The sequence below is a fragment of the Sturnira hondurensis genome, unplaced genomic scaffold (genome assembly GCF_014824575.4).
Source record: "Sturnira hondurensis isolate 20B ecotype Veracruz unplaced genomic scaffold, ASM1482457v3 Scaffold0018399, whole genome shotgun sequence".
Classification (NCBI taxonomy): domain Eukaryota; kingdom Metazoa; phylum Chordata; class Mammalia; order Chiroptera; family Phyllostomidae; genus Sturnira; species Sturnira hondurensis.
In genome coordinates this window covers 1,458,887-1,466,033 of record NW_028091030.1, presented here as the reverse complement: position 1 = coordinate 1,466,033, position 7,147 = coordinate 1,458,887, and the positions used below count along the sequence as shown (strand labels likewise).

Genomic DNA, 7,147 nt, shown 5'->3' with positions numbered 1-7,147 from the left:
AGGCCCATTCCCGCTCCCACAGCACACACCCCCTCACCACCCATCACCCAACAATAACCTAGTCTGACCAATCAGCGTATTCTCTCCTGGTTTCAGTTACTGGTCATAGAGGGTCATGTGACCCAACACTAGCCAATAAGCTTCAACTCTGGGATTTTTGTTGTAATTCCTGAGAAAGAGAAGCTCTCCTTCCACTGGACTTTGAAATGAGCAGGATGTCAGCCTGTAGCTGCTGGTCACTGCCCCACGGCCACACAGGGAGTGCCTGCCAGGGACTGAAGCCCACAAGGAGGGAAGCAGAGGGCATGCATATGAGCATCATTCGAGCCTTGGATTCAGCCTTGCCTTGGATACCAGTAAAGGGACTTCAAATTGCCTATACGTAAAAAGCTAACAAATTGCCTGTCTTGCTTAATCAAATCTGACTTGAGTATGGACTCCCAACTCTTTCAATATTCGATCTCCATTCTGCCTCTACTGCCTCTCATCACTGGGTCTGCCCTGTACTCAGCCTTCACTTCTGGACTATCATTGGTTCTTGCCGACCTGGGCAGCAGCTCCCGTCTGCCCTCTGACCCAAGGACTGGGCACAGGCCAGCAGCCTGCTGGGCGCTCTTGTGCCCCAGGCTTCCCAACTGTCTGACCCCTCTCAACTTGGCTCAGATCCACTCACTCTGCTCCCCCAACCCCCACTGTCCTGCCTCACTGACCTTCGGTCCTGCTGGGAAAGACAGGCACTAATCAATGAAGGAGGCCCTGGAATCCAGCCACTGCTGAGCTTGGGGAGAGAGAGTCCCCCCCAGGGCACTGGTCCCAGGTCTCAGGGAGACCTGCTGTGGGCAGAGGCTGCGGTGCAGCAGGACAGTATTGAGCTCAGGGGTCGAGCAGGCCCAGAAAAGTCCCTGGATCTCTCACCTGCTCTACTGCCTTAGGCAAGTTGCCCTGTCCAAGTTCCATGATCTTCAACCGTAGAAAGAGGACCACGCCACTGCACACAGCACAGAAGGACAAGAAGCCATAGCACTGACAGCGCCGATCGCCGAGAAGGGTGTGGAACAACAGGGGCTCTCACTCACCGCTGGTAGGAACGCAAAGTGGGGCAGCTGCTTCGGAAGACAGCTTGGCAGCTTCCCAAAAAGCTAATTATACTCTTACCAAAAAATCTGTCAATCATGCTCCTAGCTATTTACCCAACTGTTCAAAAACTTACAGCCACACAAAACTTGCACATGAATGTTTTAGAAGTTTGATTCATAATCATCCAGAATTGGAACCAAGATGTCCTGCAGTAAGTGAATGGAAAAACAAGCTGTGGTACACCTAGTGGGATATTATTCAGCAATAAAAAGCGAGGCGCTGCCAAGCCATGAAAAGACACGGACGAACTTTCAATGCATGTTGTTAAGTGAAAGAGGCCAACTTGAGAAGGCCACGTATTGCATGATTTCAATGATACGACATCCTGGAAAAGGCAAAACTATGGAGGCAGTGAAAAGATCAGTGGTGGGCAGGGAGTGGAAGGAGGAAGGAAGGATGAAAAGAAAAGGGGGGTAAACTATCTTATCTGGCAAGGTAGAGGGTCCCTCAACCCATTTTCCTCTTTTTCCATTGAAATACAATTGTACCTGGGCAAATGGCCACCCAGAATAAAGACTAATTCCCACCCTCCCCTGCGACCAGGTGTGCCACCTGTCTGCTCTCTGGCCAAGGGGACGTGAGCGGAAGGGGTGTGTGATTCTCTCAGAGCCCAGCGTACCTCTCCTTTTCTGACTTCTCCTTCTTGCCAAGTGGAAAGGAAAGACTGCCGTGGGCCACCGTGGGTCACGTGGACAAGAGAGGGTGGCGTCCCAGGATGCAAGGAAACTTGGCCTCTAACGTTTCATGCAGAAGAATCCCCTTAGCTCAGAATTTTACTTAGAAAAAAGCAACCTCTTGTTTGAGGAACCGTTATTTTGGATTTTTGTCACACACAACTGAACCCACAGTCCAACTACTGCAAGGCCCTCCAAGGACTGTTCTGAGGATTTTGTATAATATAGGTAAGAAGAGCATCTTTCCACATCCGTATTCATTCAACAAATAATGGCTAGTTTGCTCTACTGGGACCTGGGGATTCAATTCAGACAGACAAACCCCTGCCCTCTCCAAGTCCACATTCTAGTGCGAATGTGGGCTCCGCTCCACCAATGCAAGAATAAATTAATTCCGAATTGTCACGGGTGCAGGCATACTCTTAGTAACAGCTGACCTGTATTGGCTTCTGAGCTTACTGTATGTCCACCCATGTGTCCATCCTGTTCTAGGCCTTTTGCATGTAGAACCTCATTTTATCTCTACCCCAAACCCAAAAGGTGGGTACTGTCACTTCTTTGGCTGACCGATGAGGAAGCAGAGACACAGAAAGGGCTCCAGGCCACGCTCCTAGTAATCGGTGATTCCAGGATTTGAACCCCAGTCTGTTGGACTTCAGAGCCTTAGCCACTGGGCCCTCCTGCTAATGAAGGGACCAAAACAGGGCCCTCAGATAAGGAATGACAGGGTGCCCACTGAGGGTCACTATTAGCCATAACAACAACAAAAGCAGCAGAACCCCCATGCTGAACAAGCCTGAACAACCTTACCTGGGTGGCTGGCGTCTGGAATAGGACAGTGCCCACGTCCCTAGAAGCCGAATTCCAAGCGTTCAAGTTGCTTTGATGACAATGTAGAAGCTCTGGCCACTGCGAGCTCAGGGCTGTCCAGGAGATGCCCACCTGTCAGAGATCAACAGAGCCAGCCGTGACTGCCTAGTGGGCGGAGATCTCGCCACTCGTGCTACCTGAGGTCTCCTGTTTTTGTTTGAAATGCTCTCTGTGCCCCGAGGATGCAGTGTGATGAGGCAAAGATGCAGATGCCTAGGGTTATGTATCAGGACTAGGAAGCCAGAGAATTCTAAGATGCAAAGGTATGCATATGCCTGTGTGTAGGTCCCAAAAACACACGTAAGCATCACGCCCACTGTGTCTAGCGCAGTGCGCTTTGCACAGTGGAGGCGCTTGGCAAGTGTCCACGGTTTGCTTTGATGTAAAACAACTTTATGTGTCTGAGCGAGTGGGTGGGAACTCCGGGAGAGTTCAAGTACGTTGGAGAAAGCTCCTTTCTCGTGTACAAAAGCATTCTCAGAATGCTCCATCCATCCAGACCAACGGCTTCCTTTTACCAATGAGGAGAATGACACCCAGGAAGGGGCAGGGACTTGTCCAGAGTCACACAGCAATTTGGTGGCCGAGTGAGGACTGAACCTGGGGTCTCCCCTGACTCGGCTGGGTGCTCTCTCTAAGGATGCTCCCTTTTTTGGAGCTGTCAACCTTGCAGCCCCGGGGGCAGCCAAGGGCGCACAGCCAGGCTCTGAGTCATGACCGTCAGGTGATGCTGGGACGGGCCCGAGCAGAGACTGGTTTCCTGGCCGTGTTCAAGCCGGGCGAGGTGTGGGAGGCAATGCCCACAGTGGTCAGAATACAGGCTTCGGAGGCAGGCCAACCTCGCCATATGCTGGGGCAACCCCTTTCCAGAAGTGGGGCCTAGGTAACTCAGGTGTCCTCTCAGGGTGTCAGTCTCCTGGTCTGTGAAACAGGAATAACGGTGGCCTCTCTCTTTAAGAACTGCAGGGAGTTACAATGACTTCCTAAGTCTGAAGCCACAGCAGAGCATCTGGCACACGGCAAGCGCTCAGTAAATGTCAGGGAGGCAACGCGGGAGAGGACACTGTGAGAGCCCGAGGTGGGGCAGGGCACTGGACTGGGGGCTGCTTTTTGTCCTCGGCACATCTTTAGACAAAAATGTCTCAATTCCGCCATTATTTGTTCCCTCCGATCCCAGCTCCCAACCTCCCCGCTTTTCTGCCTCTCCCCGACCAGTGAGGGCCCCCACCCAGCACAACTGCTTTTCCCTGTGGGCTGCAAACTCCCCACCTGCCCACGGGACCCCACACCCCAGCCCACCTCTCACCAGCCAGCAAAATGCAAATGTCATCTGCACTCGGCAAGCTGGCGAAGGCTAATGTCATGCCAGACAGCAGCCAGCACAGCCAGCACGTGAGGATTGGCGGGGGGGTTGCCGGGGGACAAATTCCTAGTAGGGATGGCAGTCCCCACTTTTTCCAAAAGGGTATAATAAAGAAATAAATAAATGGCTGTAGAAAAGAGGTAACACAAAGACTATTTTTTAGCAGTGTGCTAACGGTGGCCGCCTACAGTCTGGCTCCAGCCCCATCCGGATAACGTGTGGGTCAGCCTCTCTGGGCCCCCTCCTCACACACACTTGGTGAAGAGGCTCATCTGGGGGACCCCCATCTTCCATCTTTCATCCACACCCCAGTCCATGCTCCCTCAAATCCATTAAGAGAAGCAGACCACCCACCCTATGACAGACCCACGGCTGGGGGTGGGGGACCTGCATTCCTAGGAGGTGACAGCATTACACCCGATGGGCCCACAGACAGAGTCCTGGGTTCCAGTCCCAAGCCCAAGTAACATTATGAGCCCTCGGGCACATCCTCTTATTCGTGGGGCCTTGGTCCGCCATCCGTGAAAGGGGGTGTTGGACCTAGCACCCGTCTCTCAGGGTCAGATCTGAAACCCAGGGCTCTGAAAACTCGCAGGCAGAGATGCCAACATCAGACTCCCCCTCCTTGAATTTCCTTATGACAACAGCATGGGGGACCCAGCAGGCACATTAAGGCTCCCTGGAGCAGAGGGCAGACGCGTGTATTGGGAGATGAGAAGAGGGCTCTGGGGGCAGGGGGCCAGAGGGAGCAAAGGCACAGAGACACCCGAGTGGGGCCTCGGGGAGAGTGGGAAATGAGTTGGAAAGGTCCTGCGGTCAGTGCTTCACCCTGAAAGCTGATAAAACCCGGACCAAGCCTCTCCCGGAGCTGGCATGGGGCTGGCCCTGCGTGCCACGGANTTTCCTTATGACAACAGCATGGGGGACCCAGCAGGCACATTAAGGCTCCCTGGAGCAGAGGGCAGACGCGTGTATTGGGAGATGAGAAGAGGGCTCTGGGGGCAGGGGGCCAGAGGGAGCAAAGGCACAGAGACACCCGAGTGGGGCCTCGGGGAGAGTGGGAAATGAGTTGGAAAGGTCCTGCGGTCAGTGCTTCACCCTGAAAGCTGATAAAAACCGGACCAAGCCTCTCCTGGAGCTGGCATGGGGCTGGCCCTGCGTGCCACGGAGAGGACTCAGAGTTCCCTGTCCTGCAGAACACAAGCACCAGGAGTGTCTGCTCAGCTCGGTGAGTGTTAACTGAATGTCTGCTGTGCCCCTGGGACTCGGAAGGGGCGGGAGGTGGGGGGGCGGGGGAGGGAGGCACAGAGAGCACCTTCTAAGGAGCTCACTGTTATGGAGACAGGAAGGCAATGACCTTGTTTTCTTCATTCAAGGAGGCTAAGGAGGACTCAACACCTGGTTCTGAGTTCAGAGGACAGAAGGGTCTCTTCCTTCTTGAGTCCCAGGGAAGGCTTCCTGGAGGAGGGGGCAGATTTGAATGTATAGAAAGGAGAGCAGGGCTCTGTGGGCAAAGGGACCAGGGTGAGCAAAGGCATGGGGGTACCCAAGTGTGGGGTGGGTATTCAGAAGCACGAGCCGAGGCTGCCAGGAAGTGAAGGCAGGAGCTGGGTGGTTAACGTCCTTGAATGCCAGGCTAAGGATGACGAACTTCATCTACAGGCCATGGGGAGCCATTGAAGGTCAGAGAGCAGAGGAATCCTCCAGGCGGACAAAAAGGAGCGGTCCAGGCAAGTGGAAACAGATGGTGAGAGAGTGAGAGGGAGACGAGAGGGCCTTGCCGTCTGGTGGGGAGAAAAGACGTGACGGAGGGGTGCCAGGAGGATGGGGGATGAGACAGACATAGGCGGAAAGGCAGAGACTGGACCGAGACACATTAGGTTTGCATCCCAGCTCAGCCACTGCCAGCAGCTGTGTGGCCTCAGGCAGGTCAGCCAACCTCTCTGGGCCTCAGTTTCCTTCCCTATAAAGTGAAAAGAAAATAAATAGAGCCACTTCATAGGGATGTAGGGTTCAACCAGATCCCATATGAGGAGCACTCTGAACACAGTAGAGAGTGCTGGATGCTTGCTTCTAAATTTAAGCAGCTATTACTTTTATTAATTAGTGGTAACTTTTCCTGTTACAAATGAGGCACACTGAAGCTCAAGGTCAAATGACTGGTTGGAATTGGCAATGCTGGGCCTCAAATCACAGGAGAAACAAGTTATGAGCAAATAAACCTGGGATGACTCAGAGAAGAGTCTTGATTTTAAAATATGGCTAAAAAAGGACTGTTTTATGACTTTTGCACTGTGCGCTTATTAAACCCGAGCTATAAATGTGAACTAATAAGTAAAATGAGTTAAGTTAATGCAAAAAAATCAACCTTCAGGATATATCTATATTGTCTAATGGCAGTCCATAAACATAAACATAAAAATTTAAAATACAAGAATGAATTGCAATGCCCGGCAGCTCAGGGATTCTGCCATTTCTCTGTCTGCGAAATAAAAGCTATTGATTTCAGCTTGGGTTCTCATCGCTCATGAGTGAGTCTTTGAGAAGTCATAAAGGAAGGAATTATTTCTGATTGTTTACTCACTAAGGATTGGATGTATTGAATTTAAATTGTCTCCGATTCCTAATTAGCACAAACCAAATTAGAATCCGAGCACGGCAGATCTGGAAAGGCCCTTGGAGGCCTCTAAACTTGCTCGGTTTTCTTTGTTTCACAGACCTGGAACCTGAGGGACAGAGGAGGAGAGCAACTGGACCAGTGCGAGCCAGTGGGGCAGAATCCAAGCTAGAACAGGGGCTCCTGGCCCCCACGGCTGTGTCCCGCTCTGGTCCCTGCAGCCTCTGGGATCAGATCATCAAATCCAGGCTCAGAGGTACTACAGGGGCCTCAGTGAAGGCGGGTCCTACCCGGAGTGGTTTCTCCCCACCTGCTAGGAAAAATTAACCTGCCCAGGAAAGGACCCTAGAAGCCAAAGGTCTAACGCTGAGAGCACAGTGAGTTCTAAGACACACCAGCCTACTGTCACATGTGGAGGAGCCCTTGAACCCCTAGCCAACCCACGGAGCCAGGCAGCTCAGCTGGGAAGGAGACACCCTTGGAGGC

At 52.5% G+C, this 7,147-nt stretch overlaps 1 long non-coding RNA gene across 1 annotated transcript in view; it reads right to left on the bottom strand.

Moving 5' to 3' along the window:
* Positions 1 to 2,626: 2,626 nt before the first annotated feature.
* The window catches only part of LOC119002978 (uncharacterized), a 79,325-nt gene continuing 74,804 nt past the window's right edge, over positions 2,627 to 7,147 (bottom strand). The window contains exon 3 of the long non-coding RNA XR_005069850.1: positions 2,627 to 2,753. This is a non-coding gene — a long non-coding RNA (uncharacterized LOC119002978). The remainder of the gene's footprint in view (positions 2,754 to 7,147) is intronic.